We start from the raw sequence: 15279 nt of genomic DNA, 5'->3' as shown, positions 1-15279 counted from the left end.
ACTCATAAATATCAAAGCTGAATAGTTTTGGAAGTAGTTTTTAGTTTGTTTTTAGTTATAGCTATTTTAGGGGGATATCTGTGTGTGCAGGTGACTATTACTGCGCATAATTATTAGGCAACTTAACAAAAAACAAATACAGGGAGTGCAGAATTATTAGGAAAGTTGTATTTTTGAGGATTAATTTTATTATTGAACAACAACCATGTTCTCAATGAACCCAAAAAACTCATTAATATCAAAGCTAAATAGTTTTGGAAGTAGTTTTTAGTTTGTTATTAGTTATAGCTATTTTAGGGGGATATCTGTGTGTGCAGGTGACTATTACTGTGCATAATTATTAGGCAACTTAACAAAAAACAAATATATACCCATTTCAATTATTTATTTTTACCAGTGAAACCAATATAACATCTCAACATTCACAAATATACATTTCTGACATTCAAAAACAAAACAAAAACAAATCAGTGACCAATATAGCCACCTTTCTTTGCAAGGACACTCAAAAGCCTGCCATCCATGGATTCTGTCAGTGTTTTGATCTGTTCACCATCAACATTGCGTGCAGCAGCAACCACAGCCTCCCAGACACTCTTCAGAGAGGTGTACTGTTTTCCCTCCTTGTAAATCTCACATTTGATGATGGACCACAGGTTCTCAATGGGGTTCAGATCAGGTGAACAAGGAGGCCATGTCATTAGATTTTCTTCTTTTATACCCTTTCTTGCCAGCCACGCTGTGGAGTACTTGGACGCGTGTGATGGAGCATTGTCCTGCATGAAAATCATGTTTTTCTTGAAGGATGCAAACTTCTTCCTGTACCACTGCTTGAAGAAGGTGTCTTCCAGAAACTGGCAGTAGGACTGGGAGTTGAGCTTGACTCCATCCTCAACTCGAAAAGGCCCCACAAGCTCATCTTTGATGATACCAGCCCAAACCAGTACTCCACCTCCACCTTGCTGGCGTCTGAGTCGGACTGGAGCTCTCTGCCCTTTACCAATCCAGCCACGGGCCCATCCATCTGGCCCATCAAGACTCACTCTCATTTCATCAGTCCATAAAACCTTAGAAAAATCAGTCTTGAGATATTTCTTGGCCCAGTCGTGACGTTTCAGCTTGTGTGTCTTGTTCAGTGGTGGTCGTCTTTCAGCCTTTCTTACCTTGGCCATGTCTCTGAGTATTGCACACCTTGTGCTTTTGGGCACTCCAGTGATGTTGCAGCTCTGAAATATGGCCAAACTGGTGGCAAGTGGCATCTTGGCAGCTGTACGCTTGACTTTTCTCAGTTCATGGGCAGTTATTTTGCGCCTTGGTTTTTCCACACGCTTCTTGCGACCCTGTTGACTATTTTGAATGAAACGCTTGATTGTTCGATGAGCATGCTTCAGAAGCTTTGCAATTTTAAGAGTGCTGCATCCCTCTGCAAGATCTCACTATTTTTGACTTTTCTGAGCCTGTCAAGTCCTTCTTTTGACCCATTTTGCCAAAGGAAAGGAAGTTGCCTAATAATTATGCACACCTGATATAGGGTGTTGATGTCATTAGACCACACCCCTTCTCATTACAGAGATGCACATCACCTAATATGCTTAATTGGTAGTAGGCTTTAGAGCCTATACAGCTTGGAGTAAGACAACATGCATAAAGAGGTTGATGTGGTCAAAATACTCATTTGCCTAATAATTCTGCACTCCCTGTATATACCCATTTCAATTATTTATTTTTACCAGTGAAACCAATATAACATCTCAACATTCACAAATATACATTTCTGACATTCAAAAACAAAACAAAAACAAATCAGTGACCAATATAGCCACCTTTCTTTGCAAGGACACTCAAACGCCTGCCATCCATGGATTCGCTCAGTGTTTTGATCTGTTCACCATCAACATTGAGTGCAGCAGCAACCACAGCCTCCCAGACACTGTTCAGAAAGGTTTACTGTTTTCCCTCCTTGTAAATCTCACATTTGATGATGGACCACAGGTTCTCAATGGGGTTCAGATCAGGTGAACAAGGAGGCCATGTCATTAGATTTTCTTCTTTTATACCCTTTCTTGCCAGCCACGCTGTGGAGTACTTGGACGCGTGTGATGGAGCATTGTCCTGCATGAAAATCATGTTTTTCTTGAAGGATGCAGACTTCTTCCTGTACCACTGCTTGAAGAAGGTGTCTTCCAGAAACTGGCAGTAGGACTGGGAGTTGAGCTTGACTCCATCCTCAACCTGAAAAGGCCCCACAAGCTCATCTTTGATGATACCAGCCCAAACCAGTACTCCACCTCTACCTTGCTGGCGTCTGAGTTGGACTGGAGCTCTCTGCCCTTTACCAATCCAGCCAGGGGCCCATCCATCTGGCCCATAAAGACTCACTCTCATTTCATCAGTCCATAAAACCTTAGAAAAATCAGTCTTGAGATATTTCTTGGCCCAGTCTTGACGTTTCAGCTTGTGTGTCTTGTTCAGTGGTGGTCGTCTTTCAGCCTTTCTTACCTTGGCCATGTCTCTGAGTATTGCACACCTTGTGCTTTTGGGCACTCCAGTGATGTTGCAGCTCTGAAATATGGCCAAACTGGTGGCAAGTGGCATCTTGGCAGCTGCACGCTTGACTTTTCTCAGTTCATGGGCAGTTATTTTGCGCCTTGGTTTTTCCACACGCTTCTTGCGACCCTGTTGACTATTTTGAATGAAACGCTTGATTGTTCGATGATCACGCTTTAGAAGCTTTGCAATTTTTAGAGTGCTGCATCCCTCTGCAAGATATCTCACTATTTTTTACTTTTCTGAGCCTGTCAAGTCCTTCTTTTGACCCATTTTGCCAAAGGAAAGGAAGTTGCCTAATAATTATGCACACCTGATATAGGGTGTTGATGTCATTAGACCACACCCCTTCTCATTACAGAGATGCACATCACCTAATATGCTTAATTGGTAGTAGGATTTCGAGCCTATACAGCTTGGAGTAAGACAACATGCATAAAGAGGATGATGTGGTCAAAATACTCATTTGCCTAATAATTCTGCACTCCCTGTAAGGTAGACTCAGGAATAGCGATGCAAGTGATGCAGCAAGTCACCAGAGCATGAAGAATCACACATCACTTCCTCTACATACACCATTATGCAATCTGCAGAACAAGTTAAAGGAATCAACAGCACACAAAAGACTAAACTAAAGTAAAATTGTAATGGGAAGACCCATGGATACAGCAGTGATTAAACTATATTTACAGTATGTTAAAATATTTCTTTACAGGATGACACCATGCTGGAATATTGGTTGAAACCAAAGAGTACCAATGAGTCTTTCTACACAATGGCAACGTGGTACAGCAACACCTTTTGGGGGAAAGAACTACTGTATACTGTTCTTAGCAGATTGGACCCTTGAAAAACATTTAACAGAAAGATTTTTCTGAAATGTTGGTAAGGAAATACAATCCAGGTTGCCTTCTCTCATTATCTAAAATATTTGAATGCTTACTTCCTACTAAATTGCCTGTATATGATGTTTTATGCATGGGGTTACTTATGTACGAATAATATTGCACAGGTATTAAGATATGTTCTGGATGGTACCCTCCCTAGTTAGTAGTGGACCTATTCAAGAGAGGGTCCTGGTGCAAAAACTTTTTGGGTTTCCCCAATGTTTATTGCTATGGTGAATCATAATAAACAGCATCTACTGGCTATGTGGGGACTGGGTCTATCCATGATTAAGTGATAAATATATAGTAACTTGTTGTTTCACCTAATCAGTCTCAGTCATATATAACACACCTATCATACTCATTCCTCCAGTAAATGACATAAACAAGCAAATGAAGATGTCCAAAATGTAGATACAATTTTTGCTTCAGCTGATAATTTCTTTGCTATTATTTACACTTTGGGGTATATGGTAACTGGGCCAAATTCAGAACACCATCCTTTCTGAGAATAGAAAGAGCTAAACTACAGAAATCTTTTGAATGTGACTTCTATATTACTGGGCCAGTGGCCCTCCAGAAATAATATACTTTGGATTTAATTTGTGCAAAAGAAGGGGAGGCATATGCATGGCTGGGCAGAAATGTTACATTTACATCCCTGGTAATTCACATAATTTCACTATTTCAGTATGATATATTGAACCTGGTGGGTATCAGGAATAAATAGTTTAGCTCCCTAGAAAATTAGTTAAAGGGACAGTCTACTTGAACATTTTTATTGTAATCCCTTTTTCTTTCATGTAATTGGCAAGAGTCCATGAGCTAGTGACGTATGGGATATACATTCCTACCAGGAGGGGCAAAGTTTCCCAAACCTCAAAATGCCTATAAATACACCCCCCACCACACCCACAATTCAGTTTTACAAACTTTGCCTCCTATGGAGGTGGTGAAGTAAGTTTGTGCTAGATTTCAACGTTGACATGCGCTTCTCAGCGTGCTGAAGCCCGGTTCCTCTCAGAGTGCAGTGAATGACAGAGGGATGTGAAGGGAGTATTACCTATTGAATACAATGGTCATCTTAACGGGGATCTATTTCATAGGTTCTCTGTTATCGGTCGTAGAGATTCATCTCCTACCTCCCTTTTCAGATCGACGATATACTCTTATATACCATTACCTCTACTGATTCTCGTTTCACTACTGGCTTGGCTATCTACTTTATGTAGATAAGTGTCTCTTGGTAAGTATGTTTTCCTTTTATTTAAGACACTCTCAGCTATGGTTTGGCACTTTATATGTAAAGTTCTAAATATAATGTTTGTAATTATATTTGCCATGATTCAGGTTAATCAGTATATTTCCTTCATACAGACTGTCAGTTTAATTTTTTGGGAAATGCATTTATAAATATATATATAAAAAAAGAAAGAAAAAAAATATTTCTTACCTGAAAATTTTTCAAATTGACTTTCTTTTCTAAATTGCGGGCTGTCAGACTCGCGGGAGCGCAAAATTCTATAATTTATTGCGTCATTCTTGGCGCAAGACTTTTTTGACACAAGAATTACGTTTGTTGACGCAATTTCGTCATTTCCGGCGTCTTAGTTGTCGCCGAGAGTTTTCACGTAGTTGCGTCATCTATGATGCTCGTTTTTGTTGCAGAAGGACATTATTTAAGTCCTTATTTCATTTTGCTTCTGGTTTACAGAGGCTTATTTTGTTTGCATTTTTTCCCATTCCTGAAACGGTCATATAGGGAAATTGATAATTTTGCTTTATATGTTATTTTTTCTATTACATATTGCAAGATGTCTCAAGCTGACCATGTATCAGAATCTACTACTGGAAACCTGCTGCCTGATGTCGGTTCTACCAAAGCTAAGTGCATTTGTTGTAAACTTGTGGTAACTGTTCCTCCGGCTGTAGTTTGTGCTAGTTGTCATGATAAACTTTCAAAAGCAGACAATATTTCCATTAGTAATAATCCATTACCTGTTGTTGTTCCTTCAACATCTAATGTTCAGGATATTCCTGTTAATGTGAGAGAATTGGTTTCTAATTCCATTCAGAAGGCTTTGTCTGTCATACCACCTTCTAATAAACGTAAAAGGTCTTTTAAAACTTCTCATAAATTTGATGAATTTTTAAATGACCAAAAGCATTCTGATTTATCTATCTCTGATGAGGATCTATCTGGTTCAGAAGATTCTACCTCAGATATTGACATTGACAAATCCTCATATTTATTTAAAATGGAGTACATTTGTTCCTTATTAAAAGAGGTGTTGATTGCATTAGATATGGAGGAGACTAGTCCTCTTGATATTAAAACCAGTAAACGTTTAAATTCGTTTTTTAAACCTCATGTAGTTATTCCAGAGGTTTTTCCAGTTCCTGATGCTATTTCAGATGTAATTTCTAGGGAATGGAATAGACTGGGTACTTCTTTTACTCCTTCTTCAAGGTTTAAGAAACTGTATCCTTTGCCAACTGATAGATTGGAGTTTTGGGAAAAGATCCCCAAAGTTGATGGGGCCATCTCTACTCTTGCTAAACGTACTACTATTCCTACAGCAGATAGTACTTCTTTTAAAGATCCTTTAGATAGGAAACTTGAATCTTTTCTAAGGAAGGCTTATTTATGTTCAGGTCATCTTCTTCTGCCTGCTTTTTCTTTGGCTGATGTTGCTGCTGCTTCAACCTTTTGGTTGGAAACTTTAGCACAAGTACCAGATCATAATGTGTATAGCATTTTTAAGTTAATTCAACATGCTAATAATTTCATTTCTGATTCCATTTTTTATATAATTAGAATTGATGTAAGATATATGTCTTTAGCTATATTAGCTAGAAGAGCTTTATGGCTTAAATCTTGGAATGCTGATATGACTTCTAAATCAACGTTGCTATCTCTCTCTTTCCAAGGTAATAAATTATTTGGTTCTCAGTTGGATTCTATTATTTCAACTGTCACTGGGGGGAAGGGAGCTTTTTTGCCTCAGGATAAAAAATCTAAGGGTAAATTTAGGGCTACTAACCGTTTTCGTTCCTTTCGTCAAAATAAGGAACAGAAATCTGACCCTTCCCCTAAGGGAACGGTTTCCAATTGGAAGCCTTCTCCAGTCTGGAATAAATCCAAGCCATTTAAAAAATCAAAATCAGCCCCCAAGTCCGCATGAAGACTGAGATTTTACAAGGATGTTTGGATCAATTTAATCCAAAATCATTGGATTCAGAACATTATTTCTCAAGGGTACAGAATAGGTTTCAAAGTAAGACCGCCTGTGAGATTTTTTTTTCTCTCACGCATTCCAGTGAACCCAGTAAAGGCTCAAGCTTTCCTGAAGTGTGTTTCAGACCTAGAGGTATCTGGGGTAATTGTGCCAGTTCCTTTTCAGGAACGGAGTCTGGGGTTTTATTCAAATCTTTTCATTGTTCCAAAGAAGGAGAATTCTTTCAGACCAGTTCTGGATCTAAACATTTTGAATTGTTATGTAAGAATACCAACATTCAAGATGGTGACTATAAGGACTATTCTGGCTTTTGTTCAGCAAGGGCATTATATGTCCACAATAGACTTACAGGATGCATATCTTCATATTCCGATTCATCCAGATCACTATCAGTTCCTGAGATTCTCTTTTCTAGACAAGCATTACCAATTTGTTGCTCTTCCTTTTGGCCTAGCAACAGCTCCAAGGATCTTTTCAAAGGTTCTTGGTGCCCTACTCTCTGTAATCAGAGAGCGGGGTATTGCGGTTTTTCCTTATTTGGACGATATCTTGGTACTTGCTCAGTCTTTACATTCTGCAGAATCTCACACAAATCAACTAGTGTTGTTTCTTCAAAGACATGGTTGGAGGATCAATTTACCAAAAAGTTCCTTGATTCCTCAGACAAGGGTAACCTTTTTAGGATTCCAAATAGATTCAGTATCCATGACTTTGTCTCTAACAGAGAAAAGACATCTGAAATTGATTTCAGCTTGTCGAAACCTTCAGTTTCAATCATTCCCTTTAGTAGCTATGTGCATGGAGGTTTTAGGTCTCATGACTGCAGCATCGGACGTGATCCCTTTTGCTCGTTTTCACATGAGACCTCTTCAGCTTTGTATGCTGAGCCAATGGTGCAGGGATTATACAAGGATATCACAATTAATATCCTTAAAGGGACACTAAACCCACATTTTTTCTTTCACGATTCAGATAGAGAATACAATTTTAAACAACTTTCCAATTTACTTCAATTATCTAATTTGCTTAATTTTTTAGATATCCTTTGCTGAAAAAAGAGCAATGCACATGGGAGAGCCAATCACATGAGGCATCTATGTGCAACAACCAATCAGCAGCTACTGAGCCTATCTAGATATGCTTTTCAGCAAAGAATATCAAGAGCATGAAGCAAATTAGATAATAGAAGTAAATTAGAAAGTTGTTTAAAACTGCATGCTCTTTCTAAATCATGAAAGAAAAAATTGGGGTTTAATGTCCCTTTAAATCCCAATGTTCGACTATCTCTGACTTGGTGGTTAGATCACCATCGTTTAGTTCAAGGGGCTTCTTTTGTTCGTCCAGCTTGGACTGCGATCACAACAGATGCGAGTCTTTCAGGTTGGGGAGCTGTTTGGGGGTCTCTGACAGCGCAGGCGGTTTGGAAGTCTCAAGAGGCGAGATTACCAATCAATATTTTGGAACTCCGTGCGATTCTCAGAGCCTTTCAGTTTTGGCCTCTTCTGAAGAAAGAACTGTTTGTTTTCAAACAGACAATGTCACAACCGTGGCATATGTCAATCATCAAGGTGGGACTCACAGTCCTCAAGCTATGAAAGAAGTATCTCGGATACTTGCATGGGCGGAATCCAGCTCCTGTCTAATTTCTGCGGTCCATATCCCAGGTATAGACAATTGGGAAGCGGATTATCTCAGTCGCAAGACTTTACATCCGGGAGAGTGGTCTCTTCACTCAGATGTGTTTTTTTCAGATTGTTCAGATGTGGGGGCTTCCAGAAATAGATCTGATGGCTTCTCATCTGAACAGGAAACTTCCCAGGTATCTGTCCAGGTCCAGGGATCCTCAGGCGGAAGCAGTGGATGCGTTGACACTTCCTTGGAGTTTTCAACCTGCTTATATCTTTCCGCCTCTAGTTCTTCTTCCAAGAGTGATTTCCAAAATCATAATGGAGCTTTCATTTGTACTGCTGGTGGCTCCAGCATGGCCTCACAGGTTTTGGTATGCGGATCTTGTTCGGATGTCCAGTTGCCAACCTTGGCCACTTCCGTTAAGGCCAGACCTTCTATCTCAAGGCCCATTTTTCCATCAGGATCTCAAATCATTAAATTTGAAGGTATGGAGATTGAACGCTTAGTGCTTAGTCATTGAGGTTTCTCTGACTCAGTGAATAATACTATGTTGCAGGCTTGTAAATCTGTATCTAGAAAGATTTATTACAGAGTTTGGAACACTTACATTTCATGGTGTTCTTCTCATAAATTCTCTTGGCATTCTTTTAGAATTCCTAGAATTTTACAGTTTCTTCAGGATGGTTTAGATAAGGGTTTGTCTGCAAGTTCCTTGAAAGGACAAATCTCTGCTCTTTTTGTTCTGTTTCACAGAAAAATTGCTAATCTTCCTGATATTCATTGTTTTGTACAGGCTTTGGTTCGTATCAAGCCTGTCATTAAGTCAATCTCTGGACATTCAATTACTTTCTTGGAAAGTATTGTTCCTTTTGGCCATTTCTTCTGCTAGAAGAGTTTCTGAATTATCTGCTCTTTCTTGGGAGTCTCCTTTTCTGATTTTTCATCAGGATAAAGCGGTTTTGCGGACTTCATTTAAATTTTTACCTAAAGTTGTGAATTCCAACAACATTAGTAGAGAAATTGTTGTCCCTTCATTGTGTCCTAATCCAAAGAATTCTCTGGAGAGATATTTACATTCTTTGGATGTGGTTAGAGCTTTGAAATATTATGTTGAAGCTACTAAAGATTTCAGAAAGACTTCTAGTCTATTTGTTATATTTTCTGGTTTTAGGAAGGTCAGAAGGCTTCTGCCATTTCTTTGGCCTCTTGGTTAAAGCTTTTGATTCATCATGCTTATTTGGAGTCGGGTTAATCCCCGCCTCAGAGGATTACGGCTCATTCTACTAGGTCAGTTTCTACTTCCTGGGCTTTTAAGAATGAAGCTTCTGTTGATCAGATTTGCAAATCAGCAACTTGGTCTTCTTTGCATACTTTTACTAAATTCTACAATTTTGATGTTTTCTCTTCTTCAGAAGCAGTTTTTGGTAGAAAAGTACTTCAGGCAGCTGTTTCAGTTTGATTATTCTGCTTATAATTTCAGTTTTTTTTTCATTATAAAGATTAAATCTTTTGATTTGGGTTGTGGATTTATTTTTCAGCGGAATTGGCTGTCTTTATTTTTATCCCTCCCTCTCTAGTGACTCTTGCGTGGAGTTCCACATCTTGAGTATTTGCTATCCCATACGTCACTAGCTCATGGACTCTTGCTTATTACATGAAAGAAAACATAATTTATGTAAGAATTTACCTGATAAATTAATTTCTTTCATATTGGCAAGAGTCCATGAGGCCCACCCCTTTTTTATGGTGGTTATGATTTTTTGTATAAAGCACAATTTTTCCAATTCCTTGTTGATGCTTTCGCTCCTTTCTTATCACCCCACTTCTTGGCTATTCGTTAAACTGAATTGTGGGTGTGGTGAGGGGTGTATTTATAGGCATTTTGAGGTTTGGGAAACTTTGCCCCTCCTGGTAGGAATGTATATCCCATACGTCACTAGCTCATGTACTCTTGCCAATATGAAAGAAATGAATTTATCAGGTAAATTCTTACATAAATTATGTTATTATCCATTCCCCAGTTTTGCATAACCAACATGGTTATATTAATATACTTTTTACCTTTGTGATTATCTTGTATCTAAGCCTCTGCAGGCTGCCCCTTATCTCAGTGCTTTTTTTTTACAAACTTGAATTTTAGCAAATTAGTGCTGGTTCATGCATAAGTCCACGGGAGCGAGTACAATGTTCTCTATATGGCAGACATGAATAAGCACTGTCTGGCTGTGAAAAGCTAATAAAATGCTTAGAAACAGGCAGAGATTTAGATGTTTATCGGTTAGAATGGGTAGTAAAGGCATTATCTATCTTTTGAAGCAATAAAAAAATAAAGAAAACTATCCCTTTAATTTATGATCTGATTTGTTGTTCTGTTTGCAGTTTACAACTCACCTGAGTAGCAAGGGTCTATTTCTCCTGATGCTTTGCTTCCATAACAAACCCTGTGGCCAAGAGGACCCTGAAACAAGAGACAAGAGAGACTGACAAGTGCCAACTGCCAGTGACTGCATCACCCTCCAGGCCTCCACCTTATAGTAAGCTTTGCCTCATTATCACCTTACTATGCCAACATATATATGAAATCTTCATCCCATTATGTTGGACTAGATAAACATTTGCCTTCTCTTTTCCAGCACTAATTTTAACTAGGTTTATTATTCTCACTCTGTATTGCTGTGGCCATCTGTCATTAATAGCCTTGCCACATGACATTTTATAGACACATGAAGATTTTAATATCAACATTTGCCTAATGCTAATTTCTCAAAGCTTCAGTGTATGAAGGAAAACTATTATGTTCTTGTTTTGCAGAGCATATTTATATTTACAGGCAATGTGTCACTTCCTTTACATTACTTTGAATACGGCATTTCCCCTTGGGTGCCCACTTGAGAAACACTGGAAATGTAGACCAGGGCCGATAGTCTTTAAATTACATGTTCTAATAAATTAGTGCATGTATTTTTTTTTTTACTATAGTAACCCTTTAATGAAAATACATTATTTCATCACACAGTGGCCAGGAATTAATAAAAATGTTTTAACCCCTTCCCACCGTTAGGACATTCCATGCTGTCCTAACTGCGCTGGGCTTTAGCCCTGTTAGGACGGCATGAAATGTCCTAGCCGTTTCGCTGTGCTGAAGCCAAAGGCGCCTTCTGAATGGGATTGTGGCCTGGAGGGCGGGCTTAGCATCATAGACACTCCCCCCTGACCCAATCCCATCATTGAAATCACGTGATTGCATGAACGATTGCATGATTTCAATTTGTTTACATCCGAACTTTATTCTGATGTAGACAAATTACTCCTGTCAGGAAAGGGTTAATACAAGTAACAGTATGATACAAATATTTAGGATAAACAAAAATGTTTATATGTTTAGGAAACAGCAACCAGCAGTGGGCACGGAGCAAAGAGTCAGCCAACTCCTCAGTATAAAATGTAAGAAAGAAGGTCACTCCAGCCCAATGTATGAATCATCAGACCTTTATTGCTTCCTGGTCACGTTTCAGACCTCTCACAGGTCCTTAGTCATGACTAAGGACCTGTGAGAAGTCTGAAACGTTGTTGTTCACTTTGAGACCATGAAGCAATAAAGGTCTGATGATTCATACATTGGGCTGGAGTGACCTTTTTTACATTACTTTTTTACAAGACAGCAGGTAGAGGCCGTCACTGTACACAGTACATATGACAGCAGGTACAGGCTGGTACTGTACACAGTACGCATGACAGCAGGTAGAGGCTGGTACTGTACACAGTACATATGACAGCAGGTAGAGGCTGGTACTGTACACAATACATATGACAGCAGGTAGAGTCTGTCACTGTACACAGTACATATAACAGCAGGTAGAGGCTGGTACTGTACACAGTACATATGACAGCAGGTAGAGGCTGGTACTGTACACAGTACATATGACAGCAGGTAGAGGCTGATACTGTACACAGTACATATGACAGCAGGTAGAGGCTGGTACTGTACACAGTACATATGACAGCAGGTAGAGGCTGGTACTGTACACAGTACATATGACAGCAGGTAGAGGCTGGTACTGTACACAATACATATGACAGCAGGTAGAGGCTGGTACTGTACACAGTACATATGTCAGCAAGTAGAGGCTGGTACTGTACACAGTACTTATGTCAGCAGGTAGAGGCTGGTACTGTACACAGTACATATGACAGCAGGTAGAGGCTGGTACTGTACACAGTACATATGACAGCAGGTAGAGGCTGGTACTGTACACAGTACTTATGTCAGCAGGTAGAGGCTGGTACTGTACACAGTACATATGACAGCAGGTACAGGCTGGTACTGTACACAGTACGCATGACAGCAGGTAGAGGCTGGTACTGTACACAGTACATATGACAGCAGGTAGAGGCTGGTACTGTACACAGTACATATGACAGCAGGTAGAGGCTGGTACTGTACACAGTACTTATGTCAGCAGGTAGAGGCTGGTACTGTACACAGTACTTATGTCAGCAGGTAGAGGCTGGTACTGTACACAGTACTTATGTCAGCAGTTAGAGGCTGGTACTGTACACAGTACATATGTCAGCAGGTAGAGGCTGGTACTGTACACAGTACTTATGTCAGCAGGTAGAGGCTGGTACTGTACACAGTACTTATGTCAGCAGGTAGAGGCTGGTACTGTACACAATACATATGACAGCAGGTAGAGGCTGGTACTGTACACAGTACATATGACAGCAGGTAGAGGCTGGTACTGTACACAGTACATTTGTCAGCAGGTAGAGGCTGGTACTGTACACAGTACATATGACAGCAGGTAGAGGCTGGTACTGTACACAGTACTTATGTCAGCAGGTAGAGGCTGGTACTGTACACAGTACATATGACAGCAGGTAGAGGCTGGTACTGTACACAGTACATATGACAGCAGGTACAGGCTGGTACTGTACACAGTACGCATGACAGCAGGTAGAGGCTGGTACTGTACACAGTACATATGACAGCAGGTAGAGGCTGGTACTGTACACAGTACATATGACAGCAGGTAGAGGCTGGTACTGTACACAGTACTTATGTCAGCAGGTAGAGGCTGGTACTGTACACAGTACTTATGTCAGCAGGTAGAGGCTGGTACTGTACACAGTACTTATGTCAGCAGTTAGAGGCTGGTACTGTACACAGTACATATGTCAGCAGGTAGAGGCTGGTACTGTACACAGTACTTATGTCAGCAGGTAGAGGCTGGTACTGTACACAGTACTTATGTCAGCAGGTAGAGGCTGGTACTGTACACAATACATATGACAGCAGGTAGAGGCTGGTACTGTACACAGTACATATGACAGCAGGTAGAGGCTGGTACTGTACACAGTACATTTGTCAGCAGGTAGAGGCTGGTACTGTACACAGTACATATGACAGCAGGTAGAGGCTGGTACTGTACACAGTACTTATGTCAGCAGGTAGAGGCTGGTACTGTACACAGTACATATGACAGCAGGTAGAGGCTGGTACTGTACACAGTACTTATGTCAGCAGGTAGAGGCTGGTACTGTACACAGTACTTATGTCAGCATCTAGAGGAACATACATGGGTAAGGACACACACACACACGATAGCAGGAATGCACTCACACGCAGGCAAGGATACACACATAGACTGGGTTAGACGCACATGCATAGATAGACATACACAAACATATGCAGAGATAACCACACACACACAGGGAATTACAAACACACACATACATGCAGGGATAGACAACACCACCTCTGGCACCTATACAATGATACTGTACAGTAGACATTGTATGAAACACTTACCTACCTGGGATGAGTATATCTGCTGTTGAGATGGCTGTAGAAATAAACTTTTTTTTTCTTACCATAGTTACCCATTTTAGGCATGATTTCCAACCTTGTTTTATTACTGACAACAAACAATTATATTATTGTAATGTGTTTAACAGAAAAAAAGATATTTAGGATAAATAAGGACTTCCAGCCTATTCAACTGGATGCATTTTCTGTAGCCTAACCTCTTAATACAACCTTTCCACATCTCATCACGTTTGAAATGATCCTACAACAATCTTATTTGTGTCATAAAAAAACTGCTCTATTCCCTTATAGAGGGTCACTTATTAGTGTTGGAAATCATGCCACAATGCCTTGGGGATTGCTTCTCCTTCTTCACATCCTAATTGAGGTGATATATGTCACAAACATATCATAAAGAATCTGATCTTATAAATTGTAGGACATTAAATATTGCAGCACGGTTACTAAATGAAAGTTGCTGGTTAGTCTAGCTAGTTGTATTTAATCTTACTCAGTTAGCCTATTGGCTAGTTTAGATTATTCTATGACCAAATATTTCATTCAACCAGTCTTGGGGATAAAGAGTCCCTAAGATGGTAGGTATGCGACTACTGGGGCCTCTTACAAGGATGCTTGCCTGTTCAGGTTATAAATTAAATCAAAAGCTATAGTATTTTTTGTATAGTGTATCTTTCTATGATTTGTAACCATTCGGAAGGAAATTTGTAAAACTTGATTGTATATTGATATCTGACTGTTCATTGAAAAACTTCAATAAAAAAAAAAACTGCTCTATTCCTTCGGTTCCAAATGAATCCTAATCTCTTTTAGATAATTTATTCTAACGAAAGTAACCTGAACAAGTAAAGATGCTTCAGGACACCACAATATGTCCATAGAAAGATATTTTATATTTGGACCATGTATTTAATGGCCTTTTTAGCCCATTGGAAATTAAAATTCAATTCCAATATTTTTTTTAATATGTTTGGCAGGCTTATTGCCAGTGTCTCTCACTTATTATTTAATTTGTAACCCGACTACAAACCGAGCAGATATTATAGAACAAATCACAGGTAGGGTAAGCATTAAAGCAAAATTAATATAGGAGGTATAGGAGGTAGGGCATTCTCCACAGAGCTTGCAGTCTACAGGTTTAGCGTGGGCA

This window comes from Bombina bombina, chromosome 1 (assembly GCF_027579735.1).
Source record: "Bombina bombina isolate aBomBom1 chromosome 1, aBomBom1.pri, whole genome shotgun sequence".
NCBI lineage: Eukaryota > Metazoa > Chordata > Amphibia > Anura > Bombinatoridae > Bombina > Bombina bombina.
This window is presented reverse-complemented; position numbering follows the sequence as displayed.